This window comes from Ambystoma mexicanum, chromosome 10 (assembly GCF_040938575.1).
Source record: "Ambystoma mexicanum isolate Mex_15411 chromosome 10, UKY_AmexF1_1, whole genome shotgun sequence".
NCBI classification, from domain to species: domain Eukaryota; kingdom Metazoa; phylum Chordata; class Amphibia; order Caudata; family Ambystomatidae; genus Ambystoma; species Ambystoma mexicanum.
In genome coordinates, this window is record NC_090932.1 from 1459261846 (window position 1) to 1459284045 (window position 22200).

Sequence of the window (22200 nt, forward strand, 5' to 3'; positions counted from 1 at the left end):
AGGACATCAACTTTCTTCTCGAAATGTCACTGATTGAAGGAATATCTGATAGCTTGAAGGCAATTTCTGTCTGACAAACATTTGAGCAGCATTCACGCCGTGCCATTTACCTCCAGGATAAATTAAATCAGCACAACTCAGCAATTACTCCCAAGTTTCAAACGCTTAATACCAGAGCATGCGGCATACAACGCAGGAAATGTAGAAATACCACACACACACACACACACACAGATATATATGTAGGCTAACAGGTGGCTATTTCAGCATAAGGGATCCAACTTTTGTAGATGACATCATGGTTTTTGCTTTCAGTGTCTAGACCCATTACAAACTCTCCATGCTGCATTTAAATGTTTCTTCACATACTCATGCACCATTTCCACTCCAACTGGAACCACTTGGAGAAAAAGGAAAAGAGAGTGAAACAGAGAGCAAGCAAGATATAGAGAGTGAGAGATTAGGGGGGACATATGGAGGGGGACAAGAAGAAAAGATAAATAAAGTGATACAAACGAAGGGGAAAGATACTGACTGGGAGATTGACAAGAAGAAGGCCTGGGGTGAAGGAGAAAGACCGGGGTGAAGGAGACATATGACTGGGAGTAGAAGGACTGGGATGAATGTAAAGAGAAACGCTGGGACAAATGAGAATTATAACGGAAAATGAGACTGAGATAGAATGAAAGGACTGGGATGAAGGAGAAGGTTTTGGATGAAGGTCAAGCTATACGGGGATGAAGGTCAAAATTAACTGGAATGAAGAAGAAAGACTGAGACAAAGAGAACGTGTGGGACAAAGAAGAAGGACTGGAATGAAAGAGGAGGACTGGGACAAGGATTAGGATTACTAGAACAAAGGAAATGAAGGACTGGGACTAAGATGAGAGACTGGAAAAATTGAGAAGGACTAGGGTGAAAGAGAAGGACTGGGATGAAGGAGAAAGCGAAAGAATGGAATGAGGGTAAGGATGAAACAAAAGGAAAAGGCTTGAGATTAAGCAGAAATTAAAGGACTGGGATAAGGTTGGATAATGACTGGGAAGAAGTACATGGAGTATGACTGGGACAAAGGAGAAGGACTGAGATAAAGGAGAAGAAGGAGGTCTGAGATGAGAAGGAGAGGTAGAAAATGGAAAAGGAGAAGGAGTAGGACAAAGCAGCAGGACTGTGGCAAAGGAGAAGGACTGGGATGAAGGAGGATAGAAACAAGGAGAAGGAGAAGGATTGGGAAGAAGAAGGGAATAGAGAAGGACAGGGTTTAAGGAGAAGGACTTAGTCAGAGGAGAAGGAGAAGGACTCGGACAAAACAGGAGTAGAATTAGGATGAAGGAGAAGGAATTGGCCTGGAACATAGGAGAAACTGAAGGACTCGGATGAAGGAGAACAAGAAGGGCTGTGGTGAAGCAGAAGATGGAATGTGTTGGAAAAGGAGACTATATGTACGTAGGAGAAGGACTGTGATGAAGGGGGAGGACTGGGATGCAGATAAAGGAGAGGAAAAAAGGAGAATTATTTGAAGGAGAAGGAAATGCAGATGCACTGGGACAGACGAGAAGGAAAAGAATGAAGGATAAATAATGAAATGAAGGAGAAGTGATGGGATGAACACGAAGGGAAAGGACTGGGATGCAGGAGGAGGTCTAGGGTAGAGGAGATTTACCAGGATGAAGAAGAAGTACTAGGATGAAGAACTAGGGATGAGAGATAGATTGCCTCAAGCTCCAAATGTTACCATACATTACAGGGCTCTGCAGTTGTCTTGTATTTAGTAGTGGCTGCACAGAGATATGATGGCAAAAGAAACAACCGTGAGCAGCAGTGCACAAACAAGCGGATTCTATATATACACACCAGAACAGAAACATTAAGACAGGATGCATGCATTAAGCTTCAATGCATGGACACAGGGAAAAACAAAGAGAGCTGAATTACAATGTATCTTTACACCAATCTGAAACCCCATATACACAGGGCACAGGAATATTTTGGCAACGTCGGCTTTGCCACCTGTCAGCCAAAACCCCAAAATAAGTAATACCATATTTGATGCAGCATAGGCATTCTCAAATGTTAACAAAAAGTACATAATCAAATCTACTTAATACATTTTCCACACGTGGCCCTTTAAGTGTATTTGTCAGTGTTAAGGTGCTCTTTACACTTTTTTGTCAATGCAGCTGCTGCCACCAGACTACGAATGTGCCGAAGAGAATACATATAAACAGGAGGAATAATGCTCTTTTGAGCAAGAGAACGTACAATAAATAAGAAATCATATTTGACGGGAACCAGTGAGATTCTTACAATGGGATGACCAAGTTGTGGAGGGGAGTAAATGGAACAGTCACTGGGAACAGTACATAAGTAGACATTAATGAATTAAGGAAAATTTACATTAGACATTTTTAAGTGCAGGTAGGGGGTAGGGCCAGCTGTGCTCATGATGTGACCATGATGGGTGAAGTGTTGGAGTGGAGGCAGAGAAAGTGAGGGACAAAGGCTTGTTAGAGCTAGGAAACATTTTAGCTAGCAGCCAGATGAGAGGTAGGTTAAGAGGGTAATTCGAAGACGAGGAGGTCGGCTTTTAGTTTGGTTTTGAACAAATCCATGTGGATTGTTTCTTGGATGTCTGGGGGAAGAGAATTTCCTGCAAGTGGAGCAAGAAGAGAGAAAGAGCGGAAGCGAGAGAAAGCCCAGGGAGGGTGAGGAGCCACGAGGGTAGTCGAGGAGGTAGAGCAGAAATTGCAAGATGGCTTGTAGAGTTGGATAGAGGAGGATAGATACGGTGGTAGGCCAAACCTTTACACAAATGCAATGCTTAGTCACTATTTTCCGGGACTGAGGCTCCGTACCTAGGTTCATCATTTACATTTCTTGTGGAAGAAAATTTGAAGTTTGGAAAGAAATCTTCAAATCTCAATGTTGCTCAAATTGAAGATCAACTGACTGCACACAGATCTGAAAATAATAAACACAACCTTGCTATTCCAGTGCCCTGAGCAAGGAAAAGTTATAACTGCACAGAGCAGAGTGTAAATGGCTATTTGCTAAATCTATTTAAGATCCTGCTCTTCTACAATAATAATCACGCATTTATGAAAAGCACCATTTGAACGATGAAAAGACATACTTTATGACATTAATTTTGTCATCGAAAAATACTTTAAAAGAATAATTGAAGATCCTAGATGATTTCTGCACTCTTAAATTTCCTGATCAGGAAATAACATCCTCTCAACATCTCTGTGATGCAATCGCTAATTTCTTCCAGAATAAAGTGACTAATATTCCGGTTGAAATTCAAGCTACATGTGCTCTCCTGGATGATGACCCTTTTCAACACATGTTGGTATCCTATCCCTCCACCGTATCTGATTTCACTCCTCCGTTGGAAGGATTAAGCATGGTCATGGGTGAGGGATCATGAGAGGTGTATGCCAAAACATCCACAGGTGAGCGGCTACCCCTCAGACACACCTGTGTGAGAAATGCGGCAAGACCTCTTGTGCTGAGGGTAGGGCAGCACTTAAGCGGGCCTCATTGTTACCTGTTTGATGTATGTTGGATGGATTTGGTAGAATAGACTATTACAGATCAATTGAAGGCACACTTCAAGAGCACAGTTACATTCAACCCATCAGACCTTGCTGACACAGGATAAGGGATTCACCTCTATATCAAACATGGTATTGATTTTAAAGTGAGAGATGGATAATAGCAAATGATAACATCGATCATATCAAACAATAACAATGTATTCCATTATTTCACAAGAGACAAAGGTCCATTATAAAGACCCCTTCTGCGCCTGCATCCATGCTGCGGGCTCGTTCCAAAGCATTGTCCCGATTTTCAACATGGAGCAGAAATTGGCTTGGAATTCAGATGGACAGACAGTGAAGGCTGTCTGACGGCACCCACTGGCTGCAGGGTAGTTAGTCCCTATACTAGTTGTTTCATGGGCAGAGTAAACATGGAATACCCAGGAAAAGGACAGCGTGTCTTGGAAAACCTGCACAACATAGGGAGAGAGAGGCCTTCGAATGGACCCACAACGTTCTACAGAGTGAAAATGAACTGCACCTGTTTTCATCACATAAGTGCCAGTAGCCTTGACCAAAGTTCTCCGATGGCCCATGCCAGACTCCCCCGAACACTTAAAACACAGCATGCCTGAACATTCTATCCTTTCCAAAACACATGACAGCTCTACAAACTGGTCCTTACAATACATTTCATTGGTGGCTGCACTGAGGCGCCACATTACCAGACATCATAAGGAACTTGTTTATGCCATTTAATGTGTTTTCCACACAGGCCACAACCTCCACCATCTCTGCATGCCAGTTCTCTGCTAGTACCCCACGAACCATCAGTTGGTTCTGGTCACCACTCAGTTACTACACCTCCTACGTCAGTGTCAACCACTTTGCCTTGCTTGGACAAAGTCGACAATCGTATCATTTACACACAGCCACTATTGTTACTGAGGATAGTGCTGCTGTAATGTCTGCAAATTGTCTCTGTTTAAGTTATTACTCTGAGAACGGATGGATACAGGATCACTAACCTCTAGGAGGGGGCTTCACCTTCTAGCCTTTGCATTCCAAGGTGGAAAGAAAGTTCACGATGAGATGTTTTAGCTTATGGACATGATCAAGAAGGTACAAATCGCTCTCTTCCAGGCAATCAATATATAATGTGTGTGGAGTAACACCATCGCATTCGATTGTTGCAGCTCTGATGTACATATATGGATATATGGTTTTCACAAATCTGTTTCCTCATGCCCACTGTATGTAGCTGTTCTTTGCACACAGATGAAGAACGCTACCTAACATTTAAGATGTCCGGCGTCGTCTAAGATGATCAATTCGAAATGAATACTTGTTTGCAAAGGTGCAGTGCTGGCATAGCAGGTTCTTTACATGCCAGCAAGACCTTGCTGAACAACCAGGCCATTGCACCCCCTTGTTTAATGAAGGAAAAGAAGTTCAGGTCCCTAAAAATAGAAAACGATCATATATTTTATGATATATTTTACTGAATATGGGGCATGATCAGTTAACAAACGTTACATTCCTGTTGCACTCCTAGGAACATGTTGAGGGGATGGTGATTCGAATTTTACTGGCAACATGCATGAACAGATTTGCACAGAGGTCTGGGGACCCACGGCTGCACTTTACCACACAACCATCGGTGCAACCAGATTCTCAAGCATCGCCCACTAAAAATAAGAAAATCCAAAAATACACCATTTGTGGGTGACCTGTTCAGAAATCTGCATCTGTTCCAAGTGATAGAGTGAGGGCGGGGGTTATGTGTACCTGACAAAAATACATGCACAAATGCATAGTATGCACCGAATCGTTTGTCCAGGCTCAGTTGTTTTTTAAAACATGTTGGCTGGGTTTTGTAAAATGTGTGTAAGGTAGATGATATATGATATATAATAACACACAAATCAATTTCATATAAATGTTCTTGTCTCACATACACAATCGCATGCTTGAACAATCCCATGCATGCACACTGGGGTTTCAACCTCTCTTTCTCTCTCTCACACACACACACACACACACACGCCAACAAACAGTCTGGCATTTCTATTCTTTTGAGATCATCAGAAGTATTCCCATAAGTAAAGTGTGGAAAACCATCCACTTAAGATGAGTGACACATATCCATTCTAATATAAAGCACTTCTCTCTTTGCCCAATTTCCCAAATACCCTTCTTCTCTTCCAACCCTCCCCTCTTGCCTTCCTCAGTTTTGCTCACTATTCCCCAAGCAGAGTAAGGCCTGGAGCAGCCTGGGTTGGGCACAATAGGCCATAGACAAGGATCAGGAGCTCTAGAAATACTACTGTGGTGATTTGGCACAGTATAAAAGCAGAGTAACATAACATGGTGTCACCCATAGGCACTTACTACACTATACAAATCTAGGAGTGGCACATCATGTACACACACGCCTGGCTTTTTGTGATCATTCAGAGCAATTATGATACATTAATGATTGTACTCTAAACAGATTAGGATGCACATAATGATAATGACTCTATTATTGTATACAGCAGGACTATCACCGGGAAACCAGTTTCAGAGCACTTGGTCACCAATGTTACTTTATTCATTATTACGCAAATATGGTACTCAACTTATTGACCGAGGTGGCAGGTGGCAGGGCGAAGGGCAGAGAGGACCCGACCAGGGTATTGAACCTTTAATGTCCAGCATTGTCCTGTACCCAACGAGAGAGTCTAGCGCTTGAGCAATCCCCTGGGCAGTCAATTGTACTCTTGTTACTTAGTGAAATGAATCAATGCAGTCTTTGAGCTCCATTTGCCAGGGACATCTCAGTGAAGAGAGAATAGAGACGAACACCCACAGATAGTAGCACTGATAGTATAGACACACCTTGAGGACACTGCTGTGAGGTCAATTTCGCCAGCCTCATACTGCAAAAGGCAATGAAAACTCAAAAGACCCATTACACACTACATTACAGGAGTTTTACAGAAACAACCAGAATGCCTTGCACTGAAACAGTCACGTCGTGCTCAGGGAGTCAAAATCTCGTGCACATTAATCCTGAGCACTCAGGGAAGGTATGCAATATAGAACCTGGAGGTGGGCATTGCCCTCAGTAAAGAGGGCACAACTAGTTTCATAATTACAGACTGGAAGCAATTATGTGTTGCCCACCCTTTGCTTACACTAGGACTGGTCATAAGGAAACTAGTGAAGGGGCTGACACAGAAGCATGCACAGTACTAATGAGAGTGCAGTGGCGGGACTACACAGAAGCATGCACGGTACTAATGAGAGTGCAGTGACGGGACTACGCAGAAGCATGCACAGTACTGATGAGAGTGCAGTGACAGGACTACGCAGAAGCATGCACAGTACTAATGAGAGTGCAGTGACGGGACTACGCAGAAGCATGCACAGTACTAATGAGAGTGCAGTGACGGGATTACGTAGAAACATGCTCAGTACTAATGAGAGTGCAGTGACGGGACTACACAGAAGCATGCACAGTACTAATGAGAGTGCAGTGACAGGATTACACAGAAGCATGCACAGTACTAATGAGAGTGCAGAGAGTATTGAGAGCACATCATCTTCTGGGGACTTCCCATTTTGGTGCCAGGTAAAGAGCGCACATCCTGACACACTCTGGGTGGATTCTAAATATTCTGCATGGGGTACTGGCAGGCTTACAAGGCTGGCAGTGCCAGTTGCCCAAATCATTATCCATGAGGGCACTCTAGCTTTCTGGCAACGTCCCGATGCAACACAGGTACTTGTGTTGGTGCAATGCATAGTCTGCATAGATAGTGGCCTAAGTACTAGACAGTAATGTGTGTGTGTGTGGCTCTGCAGTCTCTCTGTTGATCCTTTAGCTCTTGAGCGTCTAAAATCTTGGCATAATGGACTGCTTCATTTCTCATCATTATACAACTCTGACCAATCCTAATCCTTGCTCATTCTCCCACGAGGAGTTTCTGACTATGGGTGTGCAATGTATAACCCCCCAGTCTGAGAGCTGCGCCTGGCATCCTGCCTTCATATAAACCTATGGCATTTCAGCAGTTTCACTCAGCCTTGTCTTGGGTTGTGCAGATGTTCTCATTGTGCTGCTTCGAATCTTCTTCCAAGAGCCTTAATGCTCATGTGACAAAGTATAGATCTAAATTAATTTTCTATATCTGAATATGAAAGAATAGAGTATACAGAATGATGATCTATGTGTGTATTAAGCACACTTTGCCAAATGTTTTCTATAACCTGATGAAAGGAGCTCTATTTAAGACACACTGTACACGTTACTCTTCTGCAGATCCGAGTGGCACTGACGTGTATACATCTCTATATATTTTTTCTTTCTGGTTAATGGGATGGGTATGCACTATGAGGTGCCAAGCTGGTTCGATTCTCAGCTGACACAGCACCTGATCCCATTGTCGCATTGCTACCAGGACACTAGCATGTAAGTAGCCGGACTTTTCTCTGCCTGTACACTGTTTTTTCCTTTCTGAAACCAGTCATACTATACTGTAACTAAGCATGCATCTCCCACTACACCAGCATGAAATTAAACCGGTCTACTGTCTGTATAATGTTTTTTTTTCTTTTTCTGCAACCAGTCATGTCTTCTGTAACAAGCTGTAAGTGACTTCAGTCCAGCAATCCAACTAAGCCAATGCCTAGTCTGGGATGCCCAATGGAAGCCCTTATTTATATATATTTTTATGTCAAAGTTCTTAAATCTGGATGAGGAAACCTTATATAACTCCCCTCTCTTTGAATCCCCCTGACCTCACTGAGCCAAGAAGTAGGTTTCTTTTGAAAATTAAAAGGTTTATTGGAAAAATTAAACAATATATATATAACACACTTTTATGAACAAAATAGTATCTGATAGCACACTTATGAATATAATAGTGGTCAACAATGGGTAATATTACAATAGCACACTCTCTTTAATCAATGAGTAGTTGGTATAGAAAGAATAAGGTAGCAGAGAATATTTTGTATGGTTTCAAGGAGTAACTTTGTATGGTTTGTATGGTGTATGGTTTCAAGGAAATGCAAGATATGAAAGAATGCAGCACAGAAATAACTTGATATGATTTCAATAACAAGATAATATGGTCACTTTTTCCCCTGTGATTACTCACTCCCCCCCCCCCACTATGCAATATGAAGAGAAGGAATTGAGAGCACACAGGTTTCAAGAATATAATCACTATACAGTTCAATTCCAGTTCCCCCAGCAAGCTTAGAGAAAACAGGGATGATTTTAAAGCAGGCAAAATCCTTTTAAATGTGATTGCAATGAAGTGAAACTGTGCTAAAATGTTTTTAATCCACTAAAGGAGATTCAGGATAAGTGATAGCTACTTTGGATTAGTTCAGGTCAACACTAGCAATGATACATGAATGATTATCAGATTGGAAACGAATTTCAGCAGTGGAAAGCAAGAGCCAGCTATTTTGACAGAAAATGAAATGGAGTTAAATTGCAATTCGCGGCATCTTTTCCGCATGCGTAAATCGCGATTATGGAAAAACTCTAAGGAGATGGAATGTTTTGGGTTTGTTGGAAAGCTTAGGTTCTTAGCTTTAAAATGACAGTTAAAGTTTGCTTCTAGGACGTGCGGTTCAAATTATACGGACGTTTTTGTGGAGGTAGATTTTCAAAAATAAAGTCAATTTTTCAGAATGACAAATGTGCGTTACAGATTTGAAATCACCAGGATGGACACAAAATTCTAAATGCAGTTCTGGACAGGTTGAAATGGATGGGATAAGATTACTTTAGACTAAGAGATGACTATGCACAGTTCTAGACTAAATACTCACTCCTAGTTTTGGAATGGAATGGAAATGGGCCTCGTCTCTGGTCAGGTTTGGACTTCACTCGGCACAGGGCGGTCTCAGGCACTGGTTCTGCTCACAGCACGGCACGGTGGTCTGGCCTCTTGGACTGGATCAAGCGGGTTCTGGATAAAGTGCTGCTTTCTGGGTCTGGATCTGGTTCTGGCACAGGGTTCTAGCCAGTCGCAAACAGCACGGCAAGGCTGTTGAATAGTTTTGTTAGGTTGCTGGATTCTGAGGCCTGCTGAGAAGAGTTCAGCTTTTGGGTTAGGCCCCTGCTTAAGGTTCTAGAGCTGGGTCCTAGAGCTTTCTTCTGGATCTATCTGGAGTCTAAGTTCTTCTGGATATTGTGTGGATCCGGTCCGGCAGAGTGCTGCACAGGAATTGGTGAGTAGTGGAAAAATGAGTGTCCCTATCTGGGTCTCAGCAGTCCCTTTTTATGTGTTTCCAAAGGGGGTGTGGAAGCTGATTTTCTATGCCCAACCCACTAAGGATTTGATAGGTTAGAGGATTCTCTGTGCCCTGACTGGAGAATGGAGTAGTGAGTCATCCTATGTCATCAGGTGTCATGTTTATGACTTGCAGAAAGAACACTCCCCTTTGCATTTACTTAGAAAAATCATTTTTCATAATCAAACATGTTTCCAAGGTACACAAGTTGTTGAGAATACATGTACATATCACAGATTAATTAAGACAGGTCTCTGTTCAACCCTGATCTTTCTAAGAGCTTGGGTTCAGAAATGACAACTTATTCGCGATTTTGGTAGGTTTCGCAATATTGGTTTTGCACCAAATCTTACACAGAGGTACACACCCTCTCTGAGCATATTACTGTAAGTTTTCGTTTTTCTAGCATAAACACTGTGTCCACAATATTAATAAATCCCGGGGTTTGGTGTCAGAACATCATACAGATTTCAGCTTAGTCTTGAACTGCGAGTGAATGTGTCATTTAAAAAATCTCAAAGTTGTACATTTCTGTCAGCTTGATACAATATTTTAGAAGCATTTTCCTTGAACATATATTTGGTGAAATATTAAATCCACAACCCAGTCTGGTCCGCCCCCAGAAGCTTGGTGAGTCAGATGGTCACATGTCTTGCTTCTCCCAGAGCAGTGTTGACAGTTACACCTCAAATCAGCATATTCTATTCATCCCAAAGCCCCCATTGTTCCTTCCTCTGGGCTGCAGAGAAAATCTCCTCCTCTCCTGATTTACATGTCAATGTGATATCCTGTGCTGTTGGTGGTAAGACCAGGTGTGAAGGATTCCCAGGGACATAAGGCCTCTTGAACTTTTAATTAAATCAGACTGCCTTCTAATCAATTGCAACTTAGTTCCTTGTGAAAAAAATATACACCATTAAGCAACATATCTTTAATCAAGTCTTTTTCCACATTAAATAAATGTGTGGCTCTCTCTATGGCATTTTGATATAGACTTCTCTGCTTTGGCATATTTAGCTTCTGCAATACAGCTCTCCTGTCAGAATTTAGATCGCCAGCACCTGTCAGTGGCGAGCACTGGTACTGAACCCATTTTTGAGAGCTGTCTTTATGTCTTTAACATAGGATTTTGTCCTAATAACATATGATTCTTGCTGACGTTGTACTGATGTGGATTTTTGCAGTAGAGTAATGTAGAACACCCAACAAGAAGTTGTATCCTTTTGGTGGTTTTGTGAGCCATGATTTTAGCAATTTTGACACCAAATAAAACAGATTTTTGAACAGCTCTGTATTCCTTTGAACTGATTTTGCTCTGTGTGCAGCCAAAGGATGGGGTCTGGCAATGGTCTCCTGTATTAACACTGACAGAGGCAAAAGTGGATGGTGGCCTATCTATCAGGTTTTCACTGCGAGCTTTCTGGTGATTTGGGCCAGCAGCATGCTTTCTGGCGGCCATTATGATGTTTTCCGCTGCCAGTAATGCACAGTTCTGTTGTAGGGCTTGGATGAGTGGGTTAAAACATCCCACAAAGTGCCACGATGCCCCAGGGCTGCTGTGCGCTATACAAATGTGAATAAATAAATAAATAAATAGCGCAACAGATCATTGAATGACTGCCCTAAAGCACTGAGGCTTTGCTTAGAAGAGAACAGTAGTGCAAGAAGGCACCCCTTATGTGAAACCAATGAGAAACAATGTGAGTCACTCCTGCATGCAGGACAGGGAACACTTATTGTGTTAGCAAAGTCAATTGTCCTCAGTTTCCAAATCCCTGGAGCACAGAAAGAGCTGTCAAAAGTGCGCGTATATGTATTAAACTTGCCTTGACACCCATTTTTGCATTCCAGGGCATTTTCATGGTTTTGGGAAGGAATTGATGTTCTATTACCAACTTGCATATTCACTGCGCTTTCAAAACTTCCATGGTTTAACACCAAAATGGCATTTTCAGTCTGGTGAGACACCAATGGATTCCTACGAAATCTGCCTGATTTTAGCACCTGCTAAATATCAGGCTGATGTCATAGGAACCCACTGTAACTGATGTCTGACATGGGTAAATGCAAGGGGGAATTTACACTATTTGCCCTAAGAGATATCAAAAAAGTGTTAAAGGGATTTTAACAAGCTTGTTTTTAACCTCACAGTGCAAATGACAAAAATTGCAAAGAGGGGACTGTTTCGCACGAAGAGTAAATGCAATCAGTCCCCACCGTGAAATTCACTGTTTTGGAAAAATAAGGCCCAATGTTGCACTGGGAATCTTAGTACTTCAAAAGTTGTTTGTTCCTTAGCCTGAAAAGAAGCTTTAACCGATTAACTGCTGACACTTCAATGACTTCCTACAGGCAGTGTGACCCACAGATGGCCTAAGACCAGTACAAGGGTTAAGCAAGGACAGTCAAACAGTAACATCGTGCATTTTAGTGCGGGTAATGGTCCATACATGCCACGTGTGATGAGCATTAACAGTCATCGCTTCACAGTGCTCACCTACACCAGCATGCTTATCTAGGTTACAATGGACAGAGTGCTCATTAGTGCATGAGGGAAATGGCCCAGAATGTCGCCCTCACACCCCCCTTACACCGCATATATATGGGATATTATAGTAATATGTGGGAGCTGTGGAGGTTCTCCCCCTGCATATCTATGTGCCATTTTTGGCCTTTGCAATTATGTGTGGTTGCAGTGATGACATAGATCTGTGCATGAGCACTTTCTGGCACCCGGGTAAATTCATTGATTTATTTTCCTTTAGTGTGCTCTGCACATTCACATTACATCTTCAGCCAAAGGACCCAGCGGCCCAAGCACAGTTTAAATATCAAGACTTCATAATGCACGGAAGTGGGTGCATGTCCTGTGCAGAATGTATGCCACCATTAGCACACTGGCCTTTTCTTTCCCCACCCTTTGAAGTGGAGCTAGGTTTCATTATCTGAGGCAACCCCCAGAAGTCTGCCCTATGCAGTCGTCTTCTTTCTTTTAAACTTTATTTCGAAAATACAGTTTCATAAAAGGTAAAAATACAGTTAAACATAACATACTAGCACACATGATGAGGTACATTAAACACATTGGACTCTCTGAGGGATAAAACATAAACAGAATGGGACACATTCTTACAAGGGCGAGAAAGCTCAAGCGTCTTAGCCTTATTTAATGTTTTAGCATTATTTAGCCTGAAAATAGGAGGGAGAAACTTTCTTCTTAAATTATTCAAAATCGGACAATAAAATACAAATGAGTTCAATCATCCACCGTGCTCCCGTCACAATAACAGAATGGAGCAGAATCCTGCAACGTGCTAGAGTTCCATGTAACCACTACAGAGGCTCGCGGTAGATTGTTAGTTCTCAAGTCAAATAAAATGCCCCTATTATGCGGAACAGACTTGGGGATAATGCTCGAAAATTGCTGGACCCTGCACTTTACTGATCCAGAACTTAGACGAATCAAGGATTTTCGCTGCAAGAAAGCAGGCTTTAGTTTGAGAATGTCGGCTCCCCTTCCTCAAAAGGTTTGATGAAAGGACTTCTGAGTCCCAGTGAAGACAAGGCATATTTTAATGATTGCAGCACAGGACTGCGCCCACTTACCTCTAAGACCAACAAGTCCTTGACAAGCCAGTATGTCAGGAGATAATCACAATCCTTCTTATGCAACAATCTGGCCCATACATTCCGAAGTTTAAGACTTAGAGTATCTGAGATGAAGCCCCAGTCGGCTTCCAAATGCAGCAGGCAGGTGGGTGCACCACCCATCACTCAAAATAATCAGCAAAGAAAATGATTCTCTTTCTGTTGAATCATTGGTACAGGGGAATAGCCCCAGACCTGGGCCCCACAACTGGCAATTGGCACAGTTTTAGCAGTGTAAATCGAACTAATAGTGTCCACGAATATTCCCGAATCGCAGTACTGCTGGTGCAGTTAGATATCTAGGAGTGCCAGTCCAAGTTATTCTTAAAAATAATCCCCAAATATTCAAGTTCTCTCACCCATTATAGTTTTTTACTCACTGCAAGATTTGTTGGTAATTTTTCCCCTGTGATGATCTATGCAGCCACTTAGAATTGCCTTATTGTAGAACTGGCCCTGATTACATAAATGACGAAGCACTTATATTCTGGGCTTGCGATGAGGTAATACCACATGGCCTAGGAATAGGACGCAGGTCTCGTCAGTCTGAAATACTACATACATAGAAGACACAGTGCCCATGACCAGGCCTCCTAACCAAATCTACTAATAGGTTGTGCTGTTTTTAAGATATTATTAGATTGGATGAAATGCTCCCTAATAAATGATGTAAGGTCAAAATGATACTTTAGAAAGAGAATGAAAGAAATTAATTTTAAACAGAAAAAACTAAATTCACCAGCCATACTTCCGTGAAGGAAAAAACATGCTATGCTTGTAGACTTTTTAATCGAAAATGGAACTTAAATTGCATCTGCATGCATGCTGCCATGTTATCTAAAGAAAATGACAATGCGACGTTGTGTACAAAGTTACAATTTGTATCACAGTTTGCACCATGTTGATAGTGTCTGATTGCTATTACGAGTAAAAATTGAGTAAATTGCTTAATTGTAGGCTGTGAACTTAATATGATCCTAATGTACATGTCATGCAGAAACAACCATTACGTTTTTTTGTAAAGCCAGAATGTGCAGACTTCTTTAACATACCACTTACATACAATAGAACAATATAAGCGGAGGAGCTGTGTGTCTTCAAGACAAAGGTCTTGTTTCTTAACTACAAAAAAAACATTCAGATGACAGTATTTTGCTTGAGAAAAATAAATCCTATGGGCTGTTTTTTTACCTAATCCATAAAGCACCCATTAGGTGCAATTTCTAAAGGAACAAATCGAGACAGGGTCATAAACCTATGACCTTGGAATAAAATTGTCTTGGGAGGATAGCTCAGGGGCAGCGCGCTCACCGTGGAAGCAGAACGACACGGAGCAACACATGTTCGATCCCTAGGTCCGCGGTTAGAAACCTCTGGGTATTAAGTATCATATCATTATGTTTCACAAGTGATGTGTCTGGTCTATTAGACCCTAAATGCTTACTAATTTATGCTTTTGTTAAGTTGAATGACAAATTAAAACTTTTGGTTTATGTTGATAAAGGGGCAAGCCAAACACATACAATTCAGCTAAAATGTAACTTAAAAGCAACTTTGAAAACATAATGACAAATTTGCAATGGGAAATACATTATTAGTTATTATATCAGAACCACTTATCTCACCATAAGGATATAAATTTGGAATCAGCAGAAAAACACAAATCATATGCAAACATGATATAGTCCAATGTACAATCTATATATATACACACTTGTGAAAGTGTGTTTGTATTTTCGGGGTTGGCTCCAGTGACGTCTTGGCCCAAGATCGGCATACCAGTCTGGGATACTGGCGATAGTGAAATGTGACCAACCCCACCCATTCGGCCTGCATAGGGCATGGTCTGGCCTTCTGGTATCAGTATAGGTGAATTTGTGAGAATGACGATTTTGCGATTGTTGGCTCTAGCCGCACAACAGTTGGTGGGCTGGCATTTTGGCCCATGGTCAGCATACCAGTCTGGGATGTACTGGCGATAGCGAAATCTGACTAACCCCAACCATTCGCTCTGCGCATGGCGGGGTCCAGCCCTGTGCTATCAGTATGGGCGATTTTGAGAGATGGACGATGTTGCAACTTTTCCAATAATAGGAAGTTAGGACACAAGGTCGGCATAGCAGTCTGGGCTGTATTGGCGATAGTGACATTTGACCAACCCCACTGATTTGTCCTGCACATGGGTGGAGCGGGGTCCGGCTCTGTGCTATCAGTATAGGTGATTTCAGGAGATTCGCGATTTTGCGATTTTCCAAAAATAGGAAGTTATGACACAAAAAATCATACACAAGGCTAGAGCAGACTCCCACGTGCATATCAGCTACAGACTCATGCAACGCCAGGTGGCACTGCTAGTTTATGCATATGTCACAGTTTAATACTCCATCATGATTGAAGTGACAGACACATAAATGATATATACATATTCAGCATATTCGTACGTCTATGGATATATCATTTTCACCAAGATTACATGGTCATGGACAAAACTATTTGAAAAATGAATGTTCCAGTTCAGTTTTGATTGCTCATTCCTGAGGTTGAGGGCTAGTTCCTAGCTGACACTTCCTCTTATGACACAGAGAATTCAATGGGCCATTAGACGCAATGAGCAGGGCCCTGGTGCGTGTGAGAAAGTGAAGAGAACCTATCGCAGGCTCCATCTACTCCAAATTTCTGTGTCAAATGATGCTGCATGTGTGGAAGCACATAAAAGGAAAAGAGAGTTTTGGGAGAAACAGAGACGCAAGGGGGACCATTGGAAAATGCATGTAAATGATGTGGAAATCTCCCTAAATTCTCCTTTTCCCACATTGGACTGGATGCAGTGGTATTTCCCAAGGAAAAGAACCAGATTACTGAGAGAGACTTTTGGAACAGATGCACAGAGTGAACAGAATAGAAATGTTTACCTTTCGGAGCTGCCTGATGCCCGTCAGAGTCCCTAACTGTCCTAGGGCATTGAAAAACAGACAGAAAGTGAGTACCATGGCACCAGATACTTCAGAATATTTTCCCAGGAAATCATTCAATCCCAGATAGCATGTCAAAGCATTTAGAGAGCCCTGTTTAAAAACGATATCACTGAAAAGGTGGAATATAGTGCATGTTGTATGTGCTTCATGATCTGTAAACAGAATTGAGATTCTAGGTAGTGTCATCATAATAGGATCTTCCTCCTGCAAGGTGAAATCTCTGGAGACCATAGACATCTCAGACAGAAATATGGAATGACAAGTCACCCTGTTGGTGTCTTCCACAGTAAATAAAATACATGAAATCTATTTTAATAAACACATGGAACTGGGATATTGTGAGGGTGAGAATAGTGAGTTTGTGAGGCACTGATGTTCCAGGCCTCCAAAAGAAACAGAAACCCTGAGAAGCCCAAGACTTTACAATTATGTGTAACCAATTCAACAGTCCAAAGAATATCAAATAGTTTTCAATGCCAAGTTATTAACCAATAGATGTCACAGACAGTGTCCAAAATTCTATATTTAAACACTTCCAAGAAATTATTAATTGTATTAGAGAAACATTTTTCTCTGATGCCAGCGAAAACTAAGTACATTGTTTGGTTTCAAACTTTATTCTGAGAAATCCTTCACCTTTTGATTTCTGGGGTGTAGCAATGGTTTCTGGGAGATAACATTCTATAATGTAATTCGAAGGTTTCACAAAAGTGAAATCCTAAATGTCAATATGTGTGTCTACATGGTGAAGTATTTGATTTCATTATACATAATAGTCATTCATATTTGTTTTCTATGTGTGATGTTTGAGCAAAAAAAAGACAACAGCAATCATGTAGCTGTGTACCCACTCTAGCAGCTCAAGTAGCTGGGTGAGTGGAGCAGAGAGGGTTGTTATCTGCTCTACTGTACTGGCTGAAGGCTGCAGGGAGGAGGCGTTGTGCCACGTAGCTGTGTATCCACTCTAGCCGCTCTAGTAGGGGAGGGAGCGGAGTGGAGAGGGAAGCCCCCGTTGTGCTCTGAGCACTTTACATAGCTGGATATCTGGAACATCTGGATTTTGGGAAATTAAGGCAGTGGTTGAGATGTAAGTCAAGCCAGAGCTGTTGTTAAGGTGGAGCCCCATTGCTGTTCCTGGGTAAATCTGGGGGAGGCATGGAGACAAAGAGGTCTCTAGAGCAGTGGGTCAAACAACCACTGAAGGCATCTGTTGCTGCTTCGTGGCTCTGAAAATGAATTGGCTGTAACCTGACCACCTCATTTTTTCCAGGCTAGACCATTCATTGTTTATAGTGCTATATATTCCCCAGATTTGCCCTGGTTGCCACTTACGTTCAGTTAGCTCCGATTTTAATACCTGGTTAGTTTGTGTGTTTGAACAGATGTACATTGGTGGATTCTGATCAACCACAAGATGAGAAGATACATTGCATTTTTGATTAGTTAATATTTGATATTGTGCGGTCCAGGGCCAATATTTTTTCGTTTAGCTGCCCAAATTTAGTTGCTATGGCTGGCATGTTTTTAAACGTAATATCTGCCGCTCCCGCTCTTAACTGACTGTTCAACTTTGGTTTTATATATATGTGTGTGTGTGTGTGTGTATATATATATATATATATATATATATATATATATATATATATATATATGAATTTGGTTTAAGAACTTAACACTGATTTGTAGGACGTGGCCACAAAGGCCCACTTAAAATGAACTGTGCACAGATTTTTGAGGGGCTGGCCTGGCAGTGTGTTCAGGGGATGTGGGGAGTGTGTGGGGGGGGGGGGTGATTCAAGGATACTTTGCATGTGCAATCACATGTTGTTCCATAGCTCTTTTTAAACATTAGCAGTTAAGGGGGCACGGGAGTATAACAATAATCAATTGATGATTAACTAGCTTTACGGGATATCTTAACCTGATTGAATCAACTTACAATTAGCGTTTTAACACAGATAGTAACAATATGGGGGAAAGGAAAGCACAGGCGTGGCCCTTAATGAATTCAGTAAAATGATTTTAAAAAAGCAGGATGATCCCCCGGGCCCCATTGACAACTACCTCTGGAAAATCTGGAGAGTAAAATAACAGCGTTAGATGGGGAAATGCTTGTAGGTAGTCAGATAGTCAGGTACGGGTCATAGGTCTGTACCTCGCTGCTGATATGGATAGTACTGCAGATACTGACCCAATGCGAGTGAGTGGGGCACTGTTCAACCTCCCACAATGATAGTGAAAAGGTCAAAGCAAGAGATAGAGGCAGATTTCTGGATGCTGACCAGAGAGCAGGGAAAGGGATTTAGAGCCGCTGTGTCCTTCTAGAAACACTTTAGTAAGCAGCAATTCTGGGGTTCATAAAGTAAGCAAGAAATTGACACTGCTTAACACGCCACTGCATGAGAATATTATAGTAGATGAATGATTGAAAGCTTTTGTGGACCTTAAACATGCATGCAGGCGGGAAAACCCCTGAAAAGAATTTGACATTCTACAATCAATTACAATGTATCTAGCTGACGAGGTAGAGGGATAATGTTAGCCGATTAGCACATTGAAAGGGACATTGAAATAAGGAACGTCTTTGCCTATCTTTGGGCAGACACAATTTACTGCTGGAGCGATTCAAACTTAAAACTCGCAGGAGGGGGTCACTCGAGAGGTTATGCGATTTACTTGGAATGGTCCCCAGTCTGAGATACCTAACATGGAGTTAGTTTTGCAGTCTAATGACTCTCAAAATGTAATCATGTCAGTAGATGCTACTCTCCAATTACCCCTGAATCTATCCCCTGCTCAACTGTGATAATTGGAGCACAAAGGTCAGGTGTCTGCTTCTTCATTAAGTAAAGTGTCTTGGTGGCTTAATATACATATCCATGCAAAGCCTAGTAAACCTGACTAATTTTACAATGGCTACAAGAATAGATTGGGTAGGCACTAGGACGAAAGACGTGGAAGGCAACTTCATTGTTATCTCACTCAATCACCCAAGTGCCAAGTGTTACTGAATTTATTTTACACTGCCTTTAAGGGACTCAGCAGAAAGCCTAACTCTACTTATCTGTAAACTATTGGTGACCCAAGGTTGTGATCACCTATTTGTACAATGGACACACCCCAGTTTGCCACCTCTTGACAGTGGCATCCCAAATGACCAAGGCTGGCTTAACTGTTTTACCAAGATGCAGGTTTAGCAAGTAGAGAAGGCTGGGTGCCAGCGGTCTCTGGCCTGTTCTTGTACATTCACATCCCCACTGCCTCCACTCATGGCCTGCGGTATACAGCTCAGTCCTGCAGACCCCTTTGGTGACCTGCTGTCTATTCAGGCCCTCCTTCTCGGTCATTAAGTGATAATCTCAGTGGGTCCCATAAGCCATTTCACAGGGGGCCCCACCATTCAGTCTTGCGCCACTGCTTCTGCGTCTGTCTCGGCTGCTTTGAGATTTGTGAACGCCATTGTTCTTTGTGAAAAATATCAGTAATGGCAAATCCCCAAATCCCTTGCATAAGAATGACAGTCTTCACTGTGAGGTAAACAGTTTTACCATCTGCATGTAGCGTTCTTTCTCTTTTTTCAGAAACTCGTGGGATTGTGAAATGTTCACAGCTGCGCATGGGCAAATCATCTGAGCGCGCGCAGCGGATGCTCCGAGCGCTGTGAGGGTGCGTGCGTGTGTGTGTGTGTGTGCGTGCACTGCCACAGGCCAGCCACACAGCACACACTAGACTCCTGTGACTTATAGCCACAGATGGTGGAATATTTATGATAGCTTTCGCTAAATGTTCTGTTTCTTTCTGCTGCAGCCCTGCAGCAATTACCATAGCAGGCCCCGCACCGGATACGGAATTGCCACGCGTTGTATCTCTTCAATCTGAACCCCGGCCTTATGGAAAGAGGCGAGCGGGTGATAAAAAGGCCCAGCTTTGCCACGCAAACGCTCAAGAAAACGCCCCGCTTTCCCAGGCGCTAAACTCCTGCTCACGTCTGTTTATTTAAGCAAAGGGAGCAGGCCAGACAATAGGCTTTGTGCAGAGGTAAGCAGGTGCCTTCCGAACAGTGCGTCTTCCCTCTGTCAGCATTACGCCATCATTAGCTAGTGTCTGCTCAGCAGGGTGTGCCATTATGTCTCCCAGGGCTGGTGTAATTATACATTGACATAATTAACCCAGCAAGCCCATTAGGCAGGCCGGCTAAAAATTCATCCATAATTATTTGTTGTGTGCATGCTAATGAGTCCATCTGCACTGCCATTGTACAACATGAACAAATTAATTTACAAGTCTGGGCTTTTTAATAAGTTCAAGAAAATGCCTCCTATTGTGAAAGTGCTGGGGATGTAAATACAGCAGGCACTTCAGTCCAATAGGAAGAGCCTGGAGTTTGGGATGGAGTGGAGGAGTTGCGCGGGTGTGTGGGGGGTAGATCGGTAGGCGCGTGCGCGCCGGGCTCTGGGACATAGAAGTGTGCATTTCAGGACATACATTCCTTTCAACAGATGCAGGCAGAGCCTTGATTAAAGATGCTACCCCCTTCCCAGAGGGGTCACATGGGAGGAAAGGCCAGGCCATGGTTAGTCACTGTGCTCAGTAAACAGCTCTTAAGTGATAAATAGGTCATTTGGGTACAAAGGCTTACATTTATAGGCATACAACTCTTACTGGAATAGGGCCCATTCATTATGAATAAGTCCTAGCATTAATAATGCGGCTACATAAATGAAGCATTCATTTGTATGATGCTGGGTGAAAGTGTGCTGAGAAAACCAGGTCTCCTTCGACCTAGTGATCCTGCTGTGTGTTATTTTAGAAGTTTACCTCCAATAAAATGCTCTCCTAGCTCATTCCAGTCGTCTGTTTACCAATTCACTACATACAAGGGTGACACTCCTTCTCTCTCCTCACCTGAGGCCAGCCTGGTACGGCTCGGGGCGGCAGAGATCCTCTGCCAAACTCCCCTTTGTGTCGCCCAGCATTCGTTCTGCACACAGCCAATTCTCCATTATCGGGATCGGCTTTACCAGGACTCCCCCTGGCTTTCAGCAGGAAGGAGTCCACTATGATTTAATGAGGTAGTAGCCCCCACAATTCGTAGGAACTTTTGAGCACATCTTAAGGTCATCATCCATCTCCAAGATGACTTGACGTAATATCTGCTGGCCAATAAAGGCGGCCCTCGTCTCTTCTTTTATGAACATGTCTTACAGTGAAAACACTGAACCAATATATATTCATCACAGTGATCACTATTGCTCAGCCTTAACAGTTCATTTTGCTATCTCTTGTGAGTCAGGTCGGTATGTTTTCATCTCCCCAACCATTCCCACACTTCCCCTTCCCTCCTTTTCTTGGCCCTGGTTTCTTTTCACATCACAGGCCGTGGGCTAGCTGTCACCCTAGTCAGGGTCACAATTCACATTTATGCGGTGATGTGTGCAGTACACATAACACAACACAACAGGAAGCACTGCTGCTTCTTGGTGGAGACCAGAGAAGGTTGGGCAGAAGAGCGAACACAACAAGCAGAAAGCCCTTTACCTGACAAGTGCTTTTCAGTGAAATCTTGCATTGACTTCAATGTTATTAAGATTGCTGAGATAACATGATTGTACAATTACAATAACATCCAATAACATTACAAAATGCACTGGAAAGGAAAATACTGATCTATTAAAAGGAAATACTCTTTATACTTTGCATTCATCTTTTCCTGATGTACCCGGTTTGGAAACAAT

At 42.4% G+C, this 22200-nt stretch overlaps 1 protein-coding gene across 2 annotated transcripts in view; it reads right to left on the reverse strand.

Moving 5' to 3' along the window:
• CUX2 (cut like homeobox 2) overlaps window positions 1-22200 on the reverse strand; it is a 1287506-nt gene that overhangs the window by 222735 nt on the left and 1042571 nt on the right. The gene's annotated exons all lie outside the window — the stretch shown is intronic.